Here is a 15328-nt window from a genome sequence, read left to right as displayed (position 1 = left end):
TGTCCATTTAGCCAACCCAGTGAGAATTAAGGAAGGCTCATCCAGACCGGGCGAGTGGCGGCAACCGCAGATTCCTCGTCACGTCCTCAGCTTTGGCCTCCGCTGTCTCACTTCCCGCTGCGGTGGTGTATGTCCACGGGGAGAGAGGTGTATGGGGGAGAAGAGAACGCGGCACCTCCGTGGAAACAGAGGTTGAGATTCTCCGCAGAGCTAGAGCCGTTGTCCCCAGGAAAGTCTTGCCCCGGGATGTAGACACGGACTGTGCCCTTCCAGCCTTGACGGTGGCTGGGGCTTCCCTTTTGGCTCTCGGCTCAGTCCTTCTTTGTTTCTCTCCTCTGCCTCTGCCTCTGTGGAGAGCTGGACCTGAAGGTCTGACATTTCCCAGTGACAGGTTCCCTTGTCCTAAGCGGTACCTTCTGCCCGTGAGAGCCCCATGGGCCGTCGTCCACTTCGTCGACAGAGCAGCGAAGAACTGGGCACAGCTAGCGAGCAGTTGGCCAAGAAGCTTGAATTTCTTAGCATTCGTTCGATTCTTTTCCTTTCAGTGTGGGCAGATGATGACTGGCTGAAGTTTTCTCGGAAGACTCTTGAAGAGAATAAAGAGGAAGAAGGGTTGGAGCCTCCCAGAGTGGAAACCCGGGAGGTGAGATCAAAGGCATGCGCTTCCCCGCGAGGGGCTGGCACTTTCCACCCAGGGCGCTTCTGAGGTGGGCGGCACTGGATGAATTGAATGGAGAAGCTTGGCTTTCTTGTCCGTGTGGGGCTCTAGGTGAGAAGTATCCTGTGCGTGCTTGGGTACCAGCATGAGATTGCTTGAACTAGGTGGCGGTCTGAGATGAGAAAGGACAGTGAGGATACCCCCTCACCAGCATCCGCCATCCTCCTGACCTTTCCCGCACCCTCACTGAAGACCTTGGCACCAGGCTCGCTGCCTTCCTATTCCTGGCCTGATTCCAGAGAGGCCTCAGCTCCTCAGAATGTACCCAGGTGCCGGGCGCTTCCTGCCTCAGCACTTTCTCCTGCTTCTCGATACCCCATCGTGACCATTGCTTCTGGGAATAAATAACCGAGCTCCCCCTCCTCTGTCCACCCTTGGAGCAGTGGTGTTTCTCTGAGTTCCTCCCTTAGCCCTCGGCTCCTCTCTGACGCTGTCCTTGCAGTTTCGGCCTCTGTGGCCCGTGTCTGAGCTTATCACAGCCACTCAGCCTTCTGCTGATTTCCTGATGTCTAGGGCTAGCTTTGACCTCTCTCCTGAGTTCCACATGTTTCTGCCTGCCTGTCTCCCAGTCACCATAAATCAACAAAACATATCCCAAGTGGATTTCCTCTCTCCCAGTCACCATAAATCAACAGAGTAACGTCCTAACTGGATTTCCTCTCTCCTTCCACTCTGGTCATCCTGAGTACCCCATCTGAGTGAATTTTGGTGTCTTCCGCAGTCCCCCACACCAGGGACTTCCATGTCCTCTTTGGCTCCTCATCATAATCCACACCTCCTGCGTTGCCATGTCCTGCTAATGTTCTCCTTTGCATCCGCCTGCATCTCTCCTCTCCTGTTTGCTCCCGCCACCGTGGCTTGGCTAGCCTCTGTCATCTCCCCTGCAGATAGTGACAGGAGCTCCCTAGCTGGTCTCCCTGCCCCGGGCCTGCGTGCTCCTGTCCTGAGCAGCCAGAGGGAGCTTTCTAAGGCAGAGCTGACCATACGGCTCTCAAGCTGTCTGAGGACTCCTCATCTGGAGAGGTGAGTCCGGGCTCCTTCAGGGGGACAGAGGGACTCTCTGTGTTTGGACCCCACTCACCTCTCCACGTTGTATCCCCATTTGGCATTCTAGGACAGAGTTTGTGGGTACCTATAAATCTCTGTGTTTTCACATAAGCAGTTCCTTGGCCTAAAAAGTTCCCTTCCCAACTGACTTTATCTCGCTCACTCCTACTCACCTTTCATCGCTGAGCTCAGTTGCTACCTTCTCCAGGAAACTTTTCTGACACCTCCAGTGGAGTAAGCGAAGGTCCCTTCTGGGCTTCCATGGTGCCGGGGCTCCTGGGGCGCCCTCAGTCCGGGCGCTTACAGCATTATTTTGACAGTAGTTATTTAACAGATGTTTAAATGTTGCTTACTTTATACCAGGCACTGTTCTAAGGGCTTTACAAATCCTGAATCCTAACGATAATCCTTTGAGATAAGTACTAATACTGTCTCCAACTCGAGGTGACAAAACTGAGCACAGGGAGATCTAATAACTTGTCCAACAGCACGCAGCTCCGGAGTGGGGAACCGCGATGGGAACCAAGGCTGTGCAGCCGTGGGATCTCTGTGCCTCACGCACTCGCGGATGTCGCTCCCCCGCTGGGTTGCCAGTTCCTCAAGGGCCTTATTTAACAATTCCAGAACTTGGCCTGCAAGCCAGTACATATCCGTTTCCCTATTAATCCACACCACAAATAGGTCAGAGACCATAGTTTTCTCTAGCAAACACATGATAGGGTTTGTACTGAATGTTGTATTTATCAGCTAGTCATCCCGGTGCACTCAGAGCACAAAGCAAGGCCCGACCGCCTCATTGTCTCCTGGGCACTCAGGCCCAAGCCCGAGCGCCGCCCATTCTGCTTCCACTGCAGCCAGCTATGAATCTGTAGGGCCTGGCACAGAGGGAAAAGGTTATGGGTCCCTGTCACGGGAGTGGGCTTGAACTGGGATTGTTTGTTTGTTTTTGTTTTTTAAAGATTTTATTTATTTGGGTTTTTTTTGTTTGTTTGTTTTATTTTTTTTTTTTTTAAAGATTTTATTTATTTGACAGAGAGAGCACAAGCAGAGGGAGAGAGAGGGAGAAGCAGGCTCCCCGCTGAGCAAGGAGCCCGATGTGGGACTTGATCCTAGGACCCTGGGATCATGACCCGGGCCGAAGGCAGCCGCTTAACCGACTGAGCCACCCAGGCGTCCCAAGATTTTATTTATTTGACAGAGAGTATAAGCAGGGGGAGCAGCAGAGGGAGCTGCAGAAGGGGAGGGAGAAGCGGGCTTCCTAATGAGCAGGGAGCCCCACTTAGGACTGGATCCCAGGACCCTGGGATCATGACCTGAGCCAAAGGCAGACGCTTAACTGACTGAGCCACCCAGGTGCCCCTGAACTGGGGTTTGCAGGTGTGGAGAGGCGCGCACTGTGGGCCACGGAGCTGGGGTTCTGGGACCACAGGCCAGGGTGCAGCAAGCTGGCATCTGAGGGCAAGTGGGACGCGGTCCCGAGCCTGCGGGGTCGGTGGGGAGGGGGGAAGTTATTTAGCCGGTGCTCGGGGTCCCGGCCTTCGGGCTCCGGCTGGCGGCACCTTGCTGCGGCCCGCTCGCTGCCCTTGGGTTCTTGGTGTGTATGCAGAATACCCGCTCTCCGACTTGCGGAGTCTAGTGCTCCCCAACCTGACATTTCTTCTGCGCCCAGGGAGAGCCCACGGCAAAAAAGGTCTGGTCAAATCCAATGACCATGGACATGGACATCAAGATCGGGAACAAGCCGGCCAGCCGCATCCGGATGTTGCTGCGTTCCGACGTTGTTCCCATGACAGCAGGTGAGTGGGGCTGTGGGCCGGATGCCGGGGACTGAGTGGGCTGGGGAGGAGGCTGCCTGGAATCCTGAGACTTTAACACCTTTATCTGAGCCCTTCTGAGGCATTCGGGACCCCAGCATCTCGTCATATGAGCCTGAGCAGGCATTTTTGAAGTTCTGTAAAGGCTTAGGACCATTAGAAAGAGTAGGCTGTTGAAAGTTAGAAATTCTATTTTTTTTTGTAGTTTTGTTTTGATATATTTGCAAACTTACAGATATGTGGAATAAGAATTCTGTAGTAGTACAAGGAACTCATATATCCTTTACCCACTCATTCATTTACTTTTTGCCCCCTATGCTTTTCCATTTAATTTATACACACAGATATATTTCCCCCCTACTATGCCAGTTGAGAGGAAGTTGAAGACATCATGCCTCTTGACCCCTAAATAGTTGGGTATATATTTCCTAAGAAAAGAATGTTCCCTTACGTGATTGCAGCGCGACCGTCAAAATCAGGAAATTGAACATCCATGCACTATTTACTAGTCTTCAGGCCGTGTTCAGATTTCATCATCTTCCCCAGTATCATCCTTTCTAGTAACCGTTGTCCTTCCCTGGCAAGGACTCATGCTGCACGGCAGGGTTGAGTCTCTTTAGTCTCCCTCTGTTCGGAACAGGGTCTCCGTTTCTCAGTGTCTTTCTTTCTTTCTTTCTTTTTTTTTTTTTTTTAAGATTTTATTTATTTATTTGACAGAGAGATAGAGAGCACAAGTAGGCAGAGAGGCAGACAGAGGGAGAAGGAGAAGCAGACTCTCCACTGAGCAGGGAGCCCGATGCGGGACTCGATCCCGGGACCCTGGGATCATGACCTGAGCTGAAGGCAGCCGCTTAACTGACTGAGCCACCCAGGCGCCCCTCTCAGTGTCTTTCTTGATCTCGATGACTTTGAAGAGAACAGGCCCGTTTTTTAAGATGGTTTCTCAGTGTTTGCCTGGTACTTCCTGGTGTGAGGTGTTCTGGCAGGAGCACCTCATTAGCGCATCACGTAAGGATGTGCGTGATGATGTCACTTCTGGTATTTGTGACGTTAACTTTGGCCATTTGCTTAAGGAGACAGCTACCAGCTTTCTCCACTGAGAAGTGACTATTTGCAGGGCTATAAATTAAAAGCTAACATTTTTAAATTTAAATTTAGCCTTTTAAAAAATGTTTATTGAAGTCATCATTGCACATAAAGACAGTTGTGAAGTTTGTTATAACATGATGTTCTTCTGCTCCCCGCCCCGTATCATAATTTTTCTGCCTGCCAAAGGCAACATTCATTTCTTTCAGATGCTTATTTGGCTTCTATTGCTCTATCTCTGAAAAACATACGTTACCGCTACTTGATTTGTTTTTTCTTCTTCTTCCCAGTTTTTGGCTGCTTTAGGTCAGACTTTTTGGGAAACAGCCTCTTGAAGGATTGCATGCAGAAAGTTTATCCGGGAGTGGTCTCAGGGACCACTCTTGCAGGGGAATGAGGGGGGCAGATTGGGCAGAGAGTGAAATGGAGCCACCGTGCAGTCACACCGAGGCCTCAGCTGGTCTCAGGGGGGTCACCGGAGCTCCGATAGCCCTTCTGACTTGTTCTGAATTGAGGCCTGGGGGCCGGGTCTCTGAACCCCCTCCCCAGTCATGAATTCTGACCGATTCCTAGGAGGGGTGAGTGGCATTTCCTGGGATGGAACTTCTCCTGGGGCTGGTAGTGTCTCATGCCTCTCTGGGAGGTGAGAGAGTGAGGGTGTTGGTCGTGAAGGAGATCTGAGCAGCTTCCCCAGGCATCACTGCAGTCCGCCTCGCCCACCACTCAGATTCTCCTTGGCTGCTGTGTCTCAGTCTCCTGTTTCCTCCCCCCGACCTGTGAGGTGTTGCAGGGACCCAGAGCTTGACCCTGGCTTTGCCTCTCTTCCCTCGCTCTTCCCTTCATGGTTTCTTAACCTCTTAGCCCAGTGCCCACCTCTTAGGCCTGATTCTTTACTAGGTGGAAATGAAAGTCCCAGCTCATAGAGCTTTTCAACACATAGTTTTTAAAAAATAGTGTTATGTCATAATTATAATATGAAAGTATTATTTCATATACATATGAAATACTGTATTTCAGTATTTAAATGCTTGGACACAGCTAAACACGTGAAATATTTAAATGTGCACTTCTGCCCAGAGCCACAGTGAGCAGTGTGGACTGATAACCGGGTATTTTGTTGGCAGGATCACAGTAACATGATTTTCTGAAACAGTGAAAATCTCTTGGTAAAATTCTGAAAGAAAAAATTAAATGTTTCCTTAGTTTATGTGGTAGCTTTATTTCTGGAAAAATTCAATGCAAAAAAATTAGTTTTTTTTTTTTTTTTAAGATTTATTTATTTATTGGGCGCCTGGGTGGTTCAGTCAGTTAAGCGTCTGCCTTTGGCTTGGGTCGTGGTCCCAGGGTCCTGGGATTGAGTCCTGCATCGGGCTCCCTGCTCGTCGGGGAGTCTGCTTCTCCCTCTCCCTCTCCCCCCATTTCCTCCTGCTCGTGTTCTTTTGCTTGCTCTCTCGAATGGATAAATAAAATCTTAAAAAAAAAATTATTTTAGAGCAGGGGTGTGGGGGGAAGGGCGGGGCATAAGAGAGGGAGAGAGAATCTTAAGCAGGCTCCCCGCTGAGTGTGGAGCCCAATGCAGAGCTTGATCCCGGGACTCTGAGATCATGACCTGAGCCAAAACCAAGAGTTAGCCGCTTAACCAGCTGAGCCACCCAGGAGCTTTGGATTTATATGTAAAATGGAGTTAGATTCTCAGCTCAGATCATTATGAACAGATTTTTCTCTGCTACATGAATGTTTCTCAGAGCATTTTAAAGTCAGAGGATTAAGAATAATTCTTCCTTAGGGCGCCTGGGTGGCTCAGTCAGTTAAGTGTCCAACTCTTGATCTCCTCTCAGGGTCATGAGTTCAGGTCCCATGTTGGGCTCCACACTGGGCAGGGAGCCTACTTTAAAAAAAAAAAAGGGAAGAAGAAGGAGAAGAAGAATTCTTCCTTACGTGGGACATTGCAGGACATCTAGATTCCTTGCTCCCTTCCTGCTAATGCTATAGTACCCCCAGGATTACTGACAACTGAAAACAGACCTTGCAGTTTCCAAGTAGCCTTGAGGGGGCAGTCTTCCCCTGTTTAGAACCAGCACCCTAGCCAGTCCCTTCCCATCCCAGGGCTTCCAGTCACATCTGTGGGTGAATCCTGCCCACGTGTCAGCCTCCATGCTGGTCTTTCCCTGTCGCCTTCCCTTGGACGTCCCACGGGCGTCTCAGAGCTCACAGGCTCTCTTGCTCTTTCCCCCCAGACCCTTCCTCCCCTCTTCCTTGTCTCTCAGTGCCGCCACCACCCACCTAGCTGCCTGCTCAGCTTAAGCTCATCCTTGACCCCTCTCCTCCGTCACACATGTTAGACCCATGGGTCTTCAAGTCACTTTTTGGTCCACTTGTTCTTTACCCTTCCTCCACTAGCACCAAGTCCTCACGCTTGTCTCCCGGTTTCCACTCCTGCCTCTTCCCTTCTGGGGCTAATCTACAAGGTAGTCAGAGAGCCATCCTTTCCAAACACAAACCCATTCACGCCCTTTCCCTGCTAAGAGCCCTCCTGGGGCCGCATCGTGCATGTGGGATCCAGCAGGACCCCCTGGCCTGAGGCCCGGCACCCCCCCAAGCTCCCCGAACGTGCTGCTCTGCCTTCGGTCCCCATGGCAGGCTTGCTGTTCATGTCATAGCTCACGCCCCCTCAGGGCCTTGGTCATCCCACCTCCTCTTCTGGAACATTCTTCCTTCAGCATCTACAGCGTTCACACCTCACTTCCTTCAGGTGCCACGCACCTTGTGCGAGAGGCCTGCCCTGACCTGTCTCTCTAGAATGGGCATTCCTGTCATCTCTTCTTTTTAGTGAGCTTCGTTTTTCCTCATATATTTAATATTAGCCTTATGAGGGCAGGACGCAGTCTTTCTTGATCACTACTGTATTCTAAACAGTGTAAATAAATATTTGAATATTTAAAGCTGAGGTTCACAGGGCTGATTTTTTACGTGTCAGGCACGCTGATCACCTCCAACACTGAGAGTGGGACTCATTCCACTCTCCCATGGTCTCCATCCAAAGGGAGCACGCAGTCTTGAGGCCCAGCCATGGAAAGTGGGCTTTCTCGTTAACACAGACGAGCTTACAGCTCCTTGTACTACACTCCTCTCAGCCCCCGCCAAACATGGGCTTTTTAAACTCGGATATTACTTCCTCCAAAAGCCTTCCATGGTATGTTACCTGTGTGTGTGTGTTTGTGTGTGTGTGAGAGAGAGGGATGGAGACACACACACACACACACTTAGGTGACTGTGTCTTCTGCTTCCATTTGCTGAGCAAATGTCCATGCCACTAGGCTCTGCTGTTCTGTAGCATGATTTATTTTTTATTTTTTTTTATTTTTTAAACAGCTTCATTGGGATACAATTCACATACCATTCCGTTCACCCATTTAAAGTATACATCTCAGTGGTTTTTACCATACTCATAGTTACGCAGTCATTACCACAATAATTTTAGAACATTTTTCTCCAAAAGGAAATGTCGCACCCTTTAGCACCCCCTTCTTGTCCCCCAGCCCTAGGCAAACACTAATCTACTTTCTCTCTTCCTGGTTTTGCCTATTCTGGACATGTCATATAAATAGAATTACACAATATGTGGCCTTTTGTGGCTGGCTTCCACTTAGCATAATGTTTTCAAAAAAGTTCATCTATGATATAGCATGTATCAGTACTTAATTCTTTTTTATTGCCAATGAATAATCAGTGTATGGATATACCACAATTTGTTTATCCATTCATAAGTTGGACATTTGTGTTGTTTATACTTTTTGGGTATTATGAATAATGCTGCTCTGAACATTCATGTATAAGTTTTTGTGTGGACATATATTTTCATTTTTCCTGGGTAGATATGCTGGGGCATATGATAACTATTTTTTAATTTTGAGGAAGTGCCAGACTATTTTCCAAAGTGCCTGCGCCATTTTGTATTCCCATCAGCAACCTGTAAGGGTTCCGGTTTCTCTGTATATCCCCGCCATCCCTGGTTACCAGCTCTTTTATAGTTTCTTTATATTATCTGAGTGGTATGAAGTGCTGTCTCATTGTGGTTTTATTTTTGTTTGCTTTGTTCTGTTTTTTGAGAGAGTACGAGGGGCAAAGGGAGAGGGAGAGCGAGAACCCCAGGCAGGCTCTGCACTGTGCTGATGCAGTGCTCGATCCCACGACCCCCAGATTATGGCCAAAATCAAGAGTTGGATACCCAACCTACCGAGCCACCCAGGTGCTCCACTCATTGTGGTTTTGATTTGCATTTCCCTGATGGCTAATGATATTGAGTATCTTTTCATGCATTTATTGACCATTTGTATATTTTGAGAAAATGTCCATTCAGATCCTTTGCCCATTTTTTAATTGGGTTATTTATTTTTTTATTAGTGAATTGCAAGAGTTCTTTCAATATTCTAGGTATAGATACCTTATCAGATACATGATTTGCAAGGGTTGTCTTTTTACTTTCTTTATGGTGTACTTTGAAGCACAAAAGGTTTTAATTCTGTTGAAGTCTAATTTATCTATTTTTAGTTCCATCAGTATATATATATATTTTTTAAGATTTTATTTATTTATTTGACAGAGAGAGCGAAAGAGCACAAGCAGGGGGAGCAGCAGAGGGAGAGGAAGAAGCAGGCCTCCTTTCAAGCAGGGAGCCTGATGCGGTCCTCGATCCCAGGACCCTGGGATCATGATTTGAGCCGAAGGCAGATGCTTAACCATCTGAGCCGCCCAGGCGCCCCATCAGTATATTTTTGACATCGTAACTAAGAAGGTTTTGCCTAACCTAAGGTTATGAAGATTTACTCCTATATTTTCTTTTAAGAGGTTTATGGCTTAGCTCTTACATTTAGGGTTTTGATCGATTTTGAGTTAAATTTTGTGTATAGTGTGAGAAAAAGAGGTCTAATTTCCTTCTTTTGCACGTGGATGTCCAGTTGTCCCAGCATCATTTGTTGAAAAGGCTGTTCTTTTCCTGTTTAAATGTCTTGGCATCCCTGTTGAAAATCAATTGACTATAGATGTAAGGGTTTTATTTCTGGCCTTTTATTCTGTTTCATCAATCTATAGATCTGTCCTATGCCAGTTCCACTCTGTCATGTATTCTGTAGCTCCGTAGTACATTTTGAATTTGACAGGTGTGAGTCCTCCACAGTTTTGTTCTTTTTTCCAGGTTGTTTTGGCTGTTCTAGGTCTCTAGCTTTTCCATATGAATTTTGGGAATAACTTGTCAATTTCTGCAAAAAAAGTCAGCTGGGATTTTGATAGAGGTTGCGCTGAATCTGGAGATCAGTTTGGGAAGTGTTGCCGTATTAACAGTATTAAGTTTTCCAATCCATGAACATGGGTGTCTTTCCATTTGTTTAGATCTTCTTTAATTTCTTTCAGGAATATTTTATAGCTACCAGAACATAAGCTTATACTTCCGTTGAATTTATTTCTAGGTATTTATTCTTTTGATGTTACTGTAAATGGAATTGTTTTGTTTTTTTTTTTAAATATTTGACAGCAAGATAGAAACCACAAGCAAGGGGAGTGGCAGAGGGAGAGAGAGAATCAGGCTCCCCACTGAATAGGAAGCCTGACATGTGGGGCTCGATCCCAGGACCCTGGGATCATGACCTGAGCCAAAGGCAGACACTTAACTGACTGAGCCACCCAGGCGCCCTTGGAATTGTTTTCTTGATTTCATTTTCAGATTGTTCATTGCTAAAGTATAGAAATAAGTTGATTTTTGTATATTGATCTTGTATTCTGCAACCTTGCTGAATTTATTAGTCCTAATAGTTTTCTAGTGGATGCCTTAGGATTTTCTGTATAAGTTCATGTTGTCTCCAATTTTCACTTCACTTTTTTTTGCAATTTCCCCTGACTAGACCCTCTAGTACAATGTTGAATAGAAGTGGTGAGGGTAGGGCGCCTGGGTGGCTCAGATGTTGGGCGTCTGCCTTCGGCTCGGGTCATGATCCTGAGGTCCTGGGATCGAGTCCCGTGTCGGGTTCCCTGCTCGGCGGGGAGCCTCCTTCTCCCTCTGCCTTTGCCTCTCTCTCTCTCTCCTGGTCTCTCATGAATAAATAAATAAAATCTTTAAAAAAAAAAAAAGTGGTGAGGGTAGACATCTTGGTCTTATTCCTGATCTTAGGGGGAAAATATCTAGTCTTCACCATGTGGGGTTTTTTTGTAGGTGCTCTTCGTCAGACTGAGGAAGTTCCCTTCTATTCCTAGTTTGTTGAGTGTTTATCATGAAAAAGTGTTGGGTTTTGCAGGGTGCCTTTTCCTTGTCCATTGAGGTGATCATGTGTTTTTTGTACTCTGTTCTGTTAATGTGCTATATTATATTGCTTTTTGGATGTTAAACCAGCCTTGCATTCCTGAGATGAATCCACAGTTACTTTTGAGTGGCTAAACTGCGAGCTACACCAGGGCTGGGACCAGTGTCCCCAGGGCTTAACAGGAGCCTGGTTACAAAGTAGACAATAAGTATTTGTTGAATGAATGAAAGCATATACCAGTCTAAAATGATTTAAACAGCTCTGCTCACCATTTCATTGACTGTCCCTTGGGTGAGAGACTGAGGCATCCACATGGTATTGTCCTGGAGTCTGAGCTGCCTGCTTAAAGAGCTGTCAACAGTCTGCACAAACGTCCCTCTGAGGGCATCGCTTCTGATAAAGTCAGTCCTAGTGTTTGTGCTGCTGCTGCCAGCCCGGTCCCAGGTGTTTGCAGGGTTGCGGCTGTGACTGGACCATCTCCCTGACAGACCAGAGCACCCGCCCCTGCTCTTCCCCTCCCACCCGGGCCGAGTCTCTGAGAGCTCCCCTTGTCAGACTGCTGCAGGGCAGCCGAGCTCAGAGCTGGCGCGAAGTGCCTCTGTCCTCCTCTCCCCTGCTACCCCTGCTATCGGGCCAGTGAGTCAGCTGAGCCAGGCTCCACTCGTGCCCTCACGCCCGGTCGTGTGTCTCATGGGCACCCAGTCACCCGTTGTCCAGCCACTGACCCGATGCTCAGCACTGTAGATGCAGAGCGCCCGGGGTCCTCCTGCCAGGCACTGGGCTTGGCGCTGGGGAGACTGGAGGAGCCCGCCAGAGATGCCGCCCCCCGCCCCCCGCCCCGGACTCCAGACCCAGTGGCAATCAGGCTGGTGCCACAGCTGGTAGTCTTGCTGCTCTCACCCTACATCGGTGTTTGGCCAGCCGGGCCACCTCGCAGCGTGTCCCATCAGTCACCACAAACAACGTCCAGGGCTGCCACCTGCTCGCTCCCCTGCTGCCAGCCAGGGGCTCTAGATCAAGGCTCGACACTCAGAAACCACTGGGCAAGGCTGGTCTTCATTTTGGGTTGAAGTCAGGTTGAGCCTGGAGGGGAGGGGAGAAGCCTGCTGGCCTGTGACCCCAGCACAGCTCCCGCGGCGGGGTGGAGACCAGCCACAGCTCTAGCAGCCTCGGCCAACCTTGGTCTCTGCCTTCAGCTGGGCTCCGTACCCCCTCGGGCCGGCTGGGGCCCACCACTGTGGCCGGGACCGCGACCTGCAGTATTCCCAGCAGGGACTGTCGCTCCCCGCCCCGGCAGCCCTCTCACCGCTGCTCAGCCCTGGCTGTCAGGACAGGCAGCAGTGAGACTGCGAAAAGGCCAGCTGCGCGGGGTGGGCGTGAGGTGTGCGAGAAGAGATGCACACCAAGTCCCCGGTAAGGCTGGCTCCCGGGAGGACGAACGGGCTGGCCTGAAGCCAGAGGGAGGACTGGTCACAGCCCCGTGAAACGAGGGGAGGGAGGGGGCCCGTGCTGTGCTTCCTCGATGGCCCTGCGAAGGCAGGACTAACAGGCTGGCTGGGAAGCCGGCGGATGAGGAACCAGGGCGGCAGTGGGTCACTCTGTGCTGTACGAGGGCTTCCCCAGAGTTTATCACCTGGGTCCACACCCGGGACCCGCCCCCCCTGCCACCACAGGTGGTGACCCGCGCCTCAGAGGTGAGATGCCAGATCCCGAGACTCCCGGTGGGTGACCTGAGCCCCTGGGGCCGGGCCCGGGCTCCCGAGAGTAGGGTCGTGGGGGCCCCACACCCGCCTCTGCAGAAGGAATGGTGACAGAACTGGGGCAGAGATCAAGGGATGGAATGCTGCAAGTTAGGTTTTCAAAGAAGATTTAATAACAGATTTTCTAAATATACCATAGATTGAGTAAATCAGATCAAGTAGTGCATAGAGTATGATCCTAACTTTGTAAAATAGCCATATATTCTATATAAAAAGACATGTGTGTCAAGGAAAAAGACTGGAAGGGATTAACAGTGCTTAGCTCTGTGTGCTGGGATTATGTGTATTTGTATTCTTTTTATTTTCAAAAATTTCCCTGGTGCACAGGTAATATTTTCTTCAGTGAGGAAAAACTTTTTTTTTTTTTTTTAAAGGGCCAAATGTTTGCTCAAGGCTTCCCAGTAAGAAGAGAAATTCTGGAAAGCTCCCCCTTCAGCTTCCTGGAGGTCGCAGGTGGGTGCTGGACTTGGGGAGGGGTTCCTCAGCAGACGTACCCGGCCGCATGGCTCACTCTGAGTCCCTGTCGGTCTCTGCAGGCCGGGACTTTCATGGGCAGGGGATTGTGTAAGTCCCCACGTCCTCCCGAGATAGGACCACATTTAGATTTTTTAGGAAAAATGCAGCCTTAAAGTAAACACAGCAGCACCTCCTGGGCATGCTCTGGGAGGAGCAGGTGTTAACGGGAAGGCCAATGGGGGGGGCACAGCTACGCCAGTTCACTTAAACTAAGATCACTGGTAGATGCTATTCGTTCGGCACCGTGCAGATGCAGTGCCAAGGGCTTTCGAGGATGCACCTGATCCCACGATGGCCTTGCAAGGACAGAACCAATACCCCATTCAGAGGAAGAAAACCTCGCACTCAGATGTGACAAAATGTGGTCAGTTTAACAAGAGGCAGAGCCAGGATTCCACGCCAGGTCTCCTGGCTCCAAAACCCACCCTGTCCTATTCACAGCCCCCTTTCCTGTGCCTTTCTGGGCACTTCTTGAAGCATGTTACCTACATCCCTAAAGAGAGACACAAGAATGGGGCTTTGCCTGATGGCTGGCGTCGGGCCAGGGCTTTGCTGGGACGGTGGAGATGTGGCACACAGAGCAGCCCCCCCCACGCTAAGGGCCCCAAACTTGGCTGTTCCTCCGTGGCCTCTCTTCCTGGCAGCATTTCCTTTGCTGTCAGCGGGCCCGAGCTGACCACCCTTACTTAGGCTTCTAATGTGCAGCCTTGAAGGGAGCCATGTAAACAAGATGGCTGCCCCTTCATTGACTTTGCATCCATCGTTTTTCTCCAAGGCCTTTTCTGTTTGGTTTCCATTTGGTGGCTGCCTGGATGGCTGGAGGTTCTAGAAGTCTGTCAGAAAGGCCGTGACCACTCTACTTTCGACTTGATTGCACAGAAAGGGATTCAGATCATGATATGTACCTGTTCGGCACACCCAATGGGCAAGGCAGTCTGCACCTTTAAAACATTTTACAAACTTTCCAAAGCATGCCACGTTATGTGCTAGGCGTTGAAGAGACCTAATACTGACATTTGTCCAAAGTTTCCAAACCTCCACTACCCGTGATGTTGGGAGGACAAAGCCATTAACTAAGGTCCCCAGATGGCAGGTTTCGTGTCCTGCGGCAGCTGGGCTCAGGCTGTGTCTGGGCTGTGGCAGAGAGGGGAGGGTCAGGGTTTCAGGCCGAGGGAGGAATGTCCCCACATCACTGAAGCTTCAATGAGGAAGGGGCCTTGTCCAGACAGCAAACAGGTCAATGGCCGAGTTGGAACCAGAATACAGGTCTCCTGACACTCCAGCCACTTTGTGCTCCAATCCCTGCCAGCCTGAGGTCAAAGCCCCCGGCTACTAGGGAACTCTCCACCTTGCAGACAGTCTGCGCGCACCCTCCGTGTACCTAGGGAGGGTCTCTCCCTCTGCGCGCTCTCCAGAGTCCCTTCCCGGTCCCTGCGGAGGCGCTGCTGTCCTGCAGCAGGGCCCCAGCGTCCACACCCGCTGTCCCACCTGCTGTCCCGGGGCCCCTCCTCGGGGTGCCGAGTGACTGCTGAGGCGCATCCTGGGGCACACGGGGGGGGGGGCCCCCAAGCTGCTTTGAACGACACAGTATTTCAGGGTTTGGGCAGCGGGACTCCGTCTGTGCCAGCAGGTAACTTATAGGCTTAGTGAGTCAGAAATCAAACGCTCCAATGGCCTGTGGCGGTTTCCGGGACCCTCCCACCCAGGGCCGGCCTGATTACCGCCTGTCACTCCCCTGGGACGGGGACCTTGTCTCGGGCTCACAGGTCTCACTCCCGGGCACACAGGGTGGTGCAGACTGGAGAACAGCCTGTCCTTAAGCCCTGGGTTCTATCGGACAGTTCCCACCCTGGCCCCAGGCCCCGTCTGTGGGTGAAATGGTTGCTGCTGGGGGTCTGGAGTCGTGTGCCGAGGGTTCTGAGGCCTGTCCGGGTTCAGTGGAAAATCCACCCGGGCTGCTTACTGATGTTGGCCGTGGGCGAGGTGCTGCGGAGCCTCACATGGAAAAGCTGGAGGGAACTGGCCGCCCCCAAGGTTATCTGCTCCTGGGTGGGGTGGTCGCAGCTCTTCCCCCAGGAGGGGAAGACACATGGC

The 15328-nt window shown here is 50.3% G+C and overlaps 1 long non-coding RNA gene across 1 annotated transcript; it reads left to right on the top strand.

The window, feature by feature from the left end:
* Nucleotides 1-611: 611 nt before the first annotated feature.
* Nucleotides 612-13140, top strand: LOC110574927. The gene is made up of 3 exons (XR_002479991.1): nt 612-643; nt 3435-3561; nt 13093-13140. It is a non-coding gene; the product is annotated as an uncharacterized LOC110574927 (long non-coding RNA).
* Nucleotides 13141-15328: the final 2188 nt, after the last annotated feature.

The sequence above is a fragment of the Neomonachus schauinslandi genome, chromosome 4 (assembly GCF_002201575.2).
Source record: "Neomonachus schauinslandi chromosome 4, ASM220157v2, whole genome shotgun sequence".
Lineage (NCBI taxonomy): Eukaryota > Metazoa > Chordata > Mammalia > Carnivora > Phocidae > Neomonachus > Neomonachus schauinslandi.
This window is presented reverse-complemented; position numbering and strand designations above follow the sequence as displayed.